At 45.2% G+C, this 8,547-nt stretch overlaps 1 long non-coding RNA gene across 1 annotated transcript; it reads right to left on the reverse strand.

Annotated features, from left to right (window-relative positions):
- Positions 1-6,348: 6,348 nt before the first annotated feature.
- Positions 6,349-7,390, reverse strand: LOC134503934 (uncharacterized). The gene is made up of 3 exons (XR_010068612.1): positions 7,325-7,390; positions 6,672-6,772; positions 6,349-6,427 (listed from the first exon to the last, which is right to left on the reverse strand). It is a non-coding gene; the product is annotated as an uncharacterized LOC134503934 (long non-coding RNA).
- Positions 7,391-8,547: the final 1,157 nt, after the last annotated feature.

Here is an 8,547-nt window from a genome sequence, read left to right on the forward strand (position 1 = left end):
GGCAAAACAGGACAGATCTTTCTGCTCATGAGTTTCTGGATGCCTCAGCCCAAACATTACTATTCTTCTTGACATCGTTATTCTTTCCCTCTTAAAGAAACCCCCTAACTGTTTACAAAAGTGGTAAATGTAATATACGCCAAAATAATTTAAAATAAGCCAATAGAACGCTGGACGCATGCACGCACATGTGTGCGCACCCCGCCACCTCCCTACTTACCTTGAAGACAATCAACCAGTAAACGCTAATCCCCAGAGTCACCACGAAAAAGACATTTGCCAGAGATCCAGCCAAGCAGGCAAAGAATTTCAATATGGTCTGGAGGTAAAAGGAAAAAAAAAAATGGAATGAATGAAATTCTGAACCGAGGGCGGCCTGTATGGAAAAAAAAGCAATTTTGCACCATCTTGTTTTTTAGTATCTAGCAAAGTGTAAGCAAAAATGGCACATGATTAATAATATTAGTTGAATATTAATATTAACAATAGAAAAAATGGATGGTATGTAGTAACCTTAGAATAAGAGTTTAATGTAGGTTTTTTCTCATATCTGTTGTAAAAGGAGTTATTCCTTTTTCTACTTCTGTTCTCTTTTTTTCCTTTTTCCCCCCCTGCACTTCTGTTCCCTTTCTCTTTCTTTATTAGTTTCGGTTAGATTTTATCTCTTTGTTTTAAAGTTTAATAACGCTATTACAAACCAAAAAAAAAAAAAAGATCAAAATGTTAATGTCACCCTGACCGTAAAATTGATGTTTTGCAGGCGAGATCGCCGGGCCCAGCTGCTGGTTTCCAACAAGGCACAGAGGATGGAAAGAAACCCCAGCACACCAAAGGTAATCTGTGCAGGACAATGTGTGTGTGTGTCAGTCACAGCAGAACTCAGATGGAAAATATGCAGAACATCATGACATTAAGTCAGCTGCTTTGCGCAGTTATCTTGGGTCTATAAGAATATACAGTACCTAAAACCTACAAGGAGCATCTTTGGGAAATTGCGCAATAACCCTTCAAGCTAGGTGTCTTCCAGATGCGTGGACTTCAACTCCCAGCATTCCACAGACAATGCAGCCTCCCCAAGAATTCCAGAAGTTGAAACCCAACTCATCTAGAAGGCCAGACAGGGTGGGGGAGCATGATATGGAGTAAAGGGTTAAAAGCATCTTCCTGGTGTGGCTCTTTTTCTAAAGAGATAGGGTCATTCTGTTAGTAAAAAGAAAAAACACTCTTCATGTAGCATGCCATATCGTAATGAAGAGTCTTGCAGAACGTTAAGGACTAGCAGCTTTAGTGTGGGATGGTTTTCACTCTCTAAAGCTCAACTGGTCAGTGGCTTTAATCTCCTTTACACCATTTGCCCGTGCAGCAAAACCAGCAAAAAACCCTTAAAAGTTCAACAGGCAGCCCAAAAATCTTGCCTGGTGCTTACTCACATCAGTTGCTAGCTGAGCTGATCCAGGACTCTGAACGTAGGAGACGGAAAATGACACCTGCAGAGAAATCATGCAACAAAAAGGGGAAAAGGGTGTATCTACAATAAGACGTCCACAAAGCCAAAGGGCAAGGAAACGTGGAAGCCGGGGGCGAAGGAAAGAAAGAAATCTGCCCCTCCCCAGCCTTGAAATTGGAGCCATGTCTACATCTGCCTCTGGATCTGCAGAATATAAATACTGTGGCCATTCCCACCACACGCACTTGCCTGGGCCACTCCTGGGAAGCTGTGTGTTGCGTATCTGACCGTCAAGAAGAAAGGTGGGTCTTCTCCAGGAGCAGTGGTTGGTAGGTGGACACTGTAAAAGCCAGGAAGAAGAATGGTTGTTGGTTTGGGGCAGGGTTTCTCAACCTTGGCCACTTGAAGATGCGTGGACATCAACTCCATGCTGGCTGGGGAATTCTGGGAGTTGATGTCCACAAATCTTCAAGAAACACTGGTTTGGGGGAAGGAGGGATGGAGAAAAACTGGAGGAGAAAGCAATGAATGGGAAGGTGAGCAATGCCTCTTGAGCTTCTAGGGGGAAAATGAGTTGCAACAGAAGAGAAAGGGTTTCTTGGCTGAAAAGAATGAGATTTAAAAGTGCTCAGCAGCTTCCGATGCAGAGGTACTTCAGGTACCAACCAAGTGGCATGTCTGCTTGGTAAGCCCAATGGACATTTGCATTCACTGCTTTGCAAAAAAAGGGTCTGGGAGAAAATTAGAACAAAGATCGGATCACCCAACCAACTAGGCACGCATTCTTTCTCCCCTTTTACTTATTTCCTTCATTTCTGGCCACAACTACAGCATTCCTGAGAGATGGTGGTCCAGCCTCTCTTGAGTACTTCCAGTAGAGTCCACCAGCAGCTCTTACTTTTAGAAAACCTGCCCTGACGTCCAACCAGAATCTGCTTCCTTGTAATTTGAGTCATTGCTTCTTGCTCTGTCTTCTGGAACAATTCGGCCCCGTCTTCTCCACGAAAGCCCTTCAGATGCTTGAAGGTGGCCCTCAGTCTCCCCACCAGCTTCTCTTCCCCAGGCTAAACGTACCCACCGCCTCCAACTGTTCCTCCTAAGATTTACCTTCTATCTTCATTGTTCTTCTCTGGACACTTTCCTGTTTCTCAACATTCTTTCTTGTACATGGTGAGCAATATTCTATCAACCCCCAGGCAACCTCCACCATTAATCAGACCTTGTGGAATACTAATGGGTTTTTTTTTTACCTGAGCAGCAATTCTTTTGCAAGTGTAACAGATGCTGGGGCATTTGACAAATTCCCTTTTCTATTTGACAGCCCATCGACCAGAAAGAACCTTCTCAGCGCTTGAGTCAATGGGGGTGCTAAACGTCAAAACAAAATGCAGGGGGAAAGATTTTAGCAAAGGCTCTGGAGCTGTGCTTTCAACATAGTGTGCAAAGCTAAGCAGAATAGCTCCAGAGAAGTTGTTTAACATCTGTAAGGCCAGGACGGGTCGAGATATTTTGCAGGGGCTGAAACGAAACTGCAAAACTGAACATGCACCTCCAAGGCACATTCAGACATGACATTAATGGACACAGCTTGTGGCAAACACCTCTGTCTCTGCGCTTCCCCGAGCTGTTCCCCCTGGAAAAAAAGGCTGTGCTTGAGGAGAGAAACTTTGCAGCATTTGGAGAAGAGGAAAAGGGAAAGAAGGGATTAATGAATGAAGCTAAGTTTCTAGAAATGGGGAAAAAAAGAAAAGAGGGTTCCAGCAAATGCCTTAATTAAGGGATGGTGTAGGTTTTAATGACAATTTGAAGACGCCTTTGCTTTAAACCAAAAAAGGAAAAAACGGGATCGTTTCACCTTGGTTGTTTGCAACTATTGTGGGATTGCCTATAGGAACGGGCCACAGTTGGGTGTTCCCCTCCTCATCTTCAAACTGCAAAAACATCTCGTAAAAGATGGGTTCTGGAGTCCTTTGCAGCAGTTCAGAGACTTCAAGGGTGCACTAAAAACAATAAAGATCAGGTTGGCGCTATGGAGCTTCCTTTGCTGGCCAAAGAGGTCTGTTTAAGCCACACTTCTGAGATGGGCATGTTCAGTTAATCATTTGAAAAGAAGCCCCAGAAATACAGAATCAGGAGAGGCTGCAATCTATTACTCAGAGCCAGCTTCCACTAAAAATGGTGGGACTTCACAGATGACACCTTTAAACAGCTGATGTCCTTCAGATGTCCTGGCTTTAACTAGATGGACCCAGAGCTCTGAAGGCCACCAAGTTGGAAAAGGCCCTGCGAGAAGAAATCAAGAGAATCTCAGTTTGATGGGTGACTTGTCTGCTTAGACTCAAATATGGCCTTTTCCCAGAACTGCAAAATAGGATCCAGTCCGCTGAAGTTCTTCCAAAGATTAAACTGAAGTCGAGGTATCGCTTACAGATTGACTGTAGGTGGTTCCAGGCATGAAGGCAGCATCCAGGACCTCATGGCTGTTTGGACAGAGCTGAAGGGAGAAAATAGGATATGCCTATTTCTCAATATTTTAAAATGTTTTTGTTCAACATAGTAAGTAAATAACCTTAGCCTATGTTTTTCATTTTTCATGATTTAGTTGAAGTGACGACCTGCAGATTCAGGCAAAAACAAAAGAAGTGTCTTTGCATGAATGTGGCATGTTTTTCCTTTCTGTTATCTTTCCCCTTCCCCGCCTACCTTTTCAAGTGAATATATCACTTTTAACTTACTGTTGTTCTACAATCAAACATTTTGTTTGACTGTAAAACAGTTAAAGATTTACAATTACAGGAAGCATTGTAAAAAAAAATCAATCAATACTGCAAAATTAACATTAACATTATTTGCAGCTACAAAATGTGCTGATGGCTCCTGATTTAAGAGTTTTAAAAGGGAATTAATGAAATTCAAGGAGGACAAGCATAATGAAGCCCCCGGGTCAGAGGCAATCTACCCCCAAATATCCTTTTATGGGAAGCAACAGGACAAGATACTATATAACACATCCTTCCCTTCCCCTTTTTGGTGGGCCCACAGGATTCTTAGTGATTTTTGGAATTCTCCCCAGAAGGCTACGCTGGAAACAATTAACAGGCACACAAAATTCCAGGAATGTCTGATAAGGAATTGTTACTGAAGAAAAGTTGAGAAGCCATTATGGAAGAATTCCAGTGACTTCTGTGTATCAAAAGTGTGTTTTGAGAGAGAGAGAGAGAGAGAGATGAAGTCAGCGTTCAATTTTTGTATCTCCCCCTCCCACCAGGACTGAGCAACAGGCTGGACAATCCCTATTTTCAGAACAGGATGCCTGGTTTCCATCTGTCTCTTGCTTTGTAACAGCTAGATCTGATATCAGCTTGTTTTCATCTGACAGTGTGAGAACTAATGCTTGCGGGGACAACAGTTACAGATGAAAAGGAATTAGTTTACCTGCAGTGTTGCTCCTTTTACATCCTGCCAACCCATGAACTTTCCTCGGGCATCATATCGGATGACCTTGAAGTCAATCTGTAGAGAAGGGCAGCAAATTCAGGGGTGACTAAGTCATGCATTTTAAGCAGGTCTCTCTGGTTTGCCAATTTACAGGAAGTCCTCGACTTACAACCATCCGTTTAACAATGGTCCAAAGTTACGATGGCCTCAGAATGCCTGTAAAGCACTTTTGAGCATCGCAAAATGTCGCACACATGCCCCATGGTCACATAATCACATTTCGAGCACTTGGCAACTGGCTTGCATTTATGACCCATGGCCACATGATTGTGTTTTGCATTGTTTTTTACTATTTTCTGCCAAAAAACATCCATTGGGGAAGCTAGAGTCACTTAACAACCATGGTGATTTGCTTAACAACCCATGATTCGCTTAACAACTGCCATAAAAAATGGTTGTAAAATCAGGTCCAGTCACCTGGTGACTCAATTTACAACTGCAATGTATCATTCCGATCCCAATTGTGGTCGTAAGTCGAGGACTACCTGTAGTCCAAAAGTCTATTCAGCTCAATTAACATGTCTGTTCAGTTGAAACACCCATAGCTAATAACAAGGAATGGGCCAGGCCTGCTCCAAGTCTTATATGCCACCCTGGCATAACTTCTTCATAACCCCAGGTGTATGGAAACAGGCAAGGGCTGTTCAGAAAGGCCTCTGCAGATACTTAGAGATACCCCATTGTGAGGTCTGGGGTTTCCATAGCTCAGCTTTCACATTAACAGCCTTTCTGCAAATTAAATCTAAAAAATGGTCTTCAGCTGAGATTCCCACCATCTCAGGCAAAGATTTCATTAAAAACCTGGGAACCATACCCCTCAGGTGTGAAGATACCAAGCAGACCCTGTCCCCACCCCAAGAACTTCATGACGCATGGCTTCCTCTGAAACGCCTTCTCCACTGAGAAATGGCATCACGCTGCAGCTGCAGCCCATGCGCCGTTTTGCAGCATTTGGATGCAAAACCCAGCTTGCTAAACTGGCCAGGCTCCCAATCTTGCTAAGCCATAACATTGGTCCGGTTTTGTGCTTTGCGTGAATCTAGCCAACTGCGGCTTCGTCAAAAGCCATGATTAGGCAAACAGTGGTTTATGATGATGGGTGGACTTAGTCGTTATCTCAGTGCTTAGGAGGGGTTCTCCCCAGATGAGACGCCCTCTTGGTGGAGCAGGAATTTTTTGAAGGGAGGAATTGCCTGGATGGACTCCTTCCTCTTCTCTACTCCACTGTAAGCCCTGAAATTCAACTGACCTCCGTGACATCTAAGCAAAGGAAGTATATTTTAACTGAGTTTTGCTGCCTCTGGATCAGAAAAAAGAAGAGCGTTCTGGGCACAGACCTTCCTCGCTCTCTGACCCACACATGGGGGGACACACGCAGTTTTTCTGGATCTGCTTCAACTTGCCTTAGAATGCTTCCCAAAAGCCACAGTAGGAAAAGGTCTGGTGGTGCGACCGTACCAAAGCTTTCGGAGGTCTTGGCTCCTGAAAAGAAAATCCATTCACGCTTTGCAGAAAATGGCAGATGCTTCTGCAGGACACAAGGGCCCCACGTAACCCAGGGGCCCTCTGAAAAGACAAAGGGCTCACAGGCGTCAGCTACAAGCCAGGGCGAGGTCACAAAGTCACTGCACTGCAGATGCAAATCGTACCAATGGTGTCATCCGCAGGATGCACAGGACACCAGCTGCTCCTTGAGATGCCTCTGCTGGAGCCGGAAGATACTTACTTGGCCTTGGCGTAAAGATCGTAAGCCCTGGTGCGTAAAGAGAAGGCTCTGAGGATGACCATGTTGGTGAGCATTTGACAAGCCGTGGCGTTGCAGGTGTTCTGAAGAGAAAGAAAACAATGAAGCCGGACGCAGATTATGAGCATCTACGAAGGGTGGCACTTCAGACCATTTTGGTGCACGTGTCTTTGTAAAACTGAGCCCTTTCACAAGTCACTAGTTGCTGGACCCCAAGTCAAGGTTGTAACCAGTTTTTTAAAAACTACCTGTAAGGAAGGGGCTTGCACATCATCATGCTAAGCCAGCGTTTCTCAACCTTGTCAACTTTAAGCTGTGTGAACTTCAGTTCCCAGAATTCCCCAGCCACACATGGCTCCTTCCTTCCTTCCTTCCTTCCTTCCTTCCTTCCTTCCTTCCTTCCTTCCTTCCTTCCTTCCTTCCTTCCTTCCTTCCTTCCTTCCTTCCTTCCTTCCTTCCTTCCTTCCTTCCTTCCTTCCTTCCTTCCTTCCTTCCTTCCTTCCTTCCTTCCTTCCTTCCTTCCTTCCTTCCCATGGAAAAATTCTTAATAAACATAAATCAAGACATCAAATCAAATCACAGTCACCAAATGCCCTACTTGGCATAGCAAGGAGATGCAGCAGAGATCCACCCACCTGACATGCTAGGAAGCTCTCATCAAGAAACTCCGATTCCCAGAGGGTGCCTGGTGGCACATTGCTCTGTGGATAAGGGGAGAGAAAGATCACATTAATGTTCAACGCTTCTGCCTGTGTCCCCAAGAAAAAACCCGAAGAGGTGTGCTCTTACGCAGCTGGGGCAAGGAAGAAGGGGGCGTTCTCCGCTGGACTCATTCAGCCCAGGTCTGCAGACACACCTCAAACCTATTAGAAGGAAAAACTGAGTCAAGACAGGGCTTTTATGAGCTGCTGGCCTGCCGTACGAGCCTCAAGAGTTCACTCAAAACATGGACCGGCAACAAGGATTTAGTAGCCAACTCTTCAGTGAGTAGGTGAGCATTAGTATTTTAGAGTAAAGAAACCAGGAAGCAAAATATATGGGATTTCAGCCAGGAGGACCCACACTGGCACTCCGTAGAGCAGTGTTTTTCAACCTTGGCAACTTGAAGATGGGTGGACTTCAACTCCCAGAATTCCCCAGCCAGCTCAGCAACTTGAAGATGGACTTCTGGGACTGTCTTGTAATCCCTTCCTCTCCAATGAATGTAAATACAAAAGTGAATTCCCTTCTTGCAAATTATCCCAGTGCTGGGGTGAGCGTTCCAAACAGCGGGGGGGGGGGGTGGAGACAACACAAGCAGTCAGGGTCATGTGACTTCCCACTTAATGACTGCTTCACTTACCGATGTAGCTGTCGGTCCCATTTGTAGTCGCTAAATGAGGACTACTTGTATGGAATACATAGACAAGCTGCTTTGGCTTAAGCTACATGAACAGCTAAACGCATCCCTTATTACTGGGTGAATGTTTTCACATGGGCGAAGTAGCAGGAAAGGGAAGGCAAGCAAGAATTAGACTGCAGCAGGATCCTGCCACAAATCAAAAGGCTTCCCCTGCAAGTCTGCAATTAGCCCTGGCACATAATTTCACGCTCACCGCGCTGCCCCAGGGCGCCCTTTGGATGCACCAATGCGCTCCTTCCCGCCAGCCTTGCATTTTGCTAGCTATAAACGCAACTGTTAATAACTCATTACGCCTCCATGTTTCCGCAGCTTCTTCGCAAAAGGGAAGCCGATGAAATTTTTCAAAGGGCAAACTCTTTCCGCCGCGTAGCTCCTAAATCACAACCTTGCTTCCGGCCGAATTCTCCCCTTCCCTGTCCCCGGCCCTCCGCCTGGCTGTTCGCCACTCACCGTCAG

This window comes from Candoia aspera, chromosome 11, assembly GCF_035149785.1.
Source record: "Candoia aspera isolate rCanAsp1 chromosome 11, rCanAsp1.hap2, whole genome shotgun sequence".
In the NCBI taxonomy this organism is placed as follows: domain Eukaryota; kingdom Metazoa; phylum Chordata; class Lepidosauria; order Squamata; family Boidae; genus Candoia; species Candoia aspera.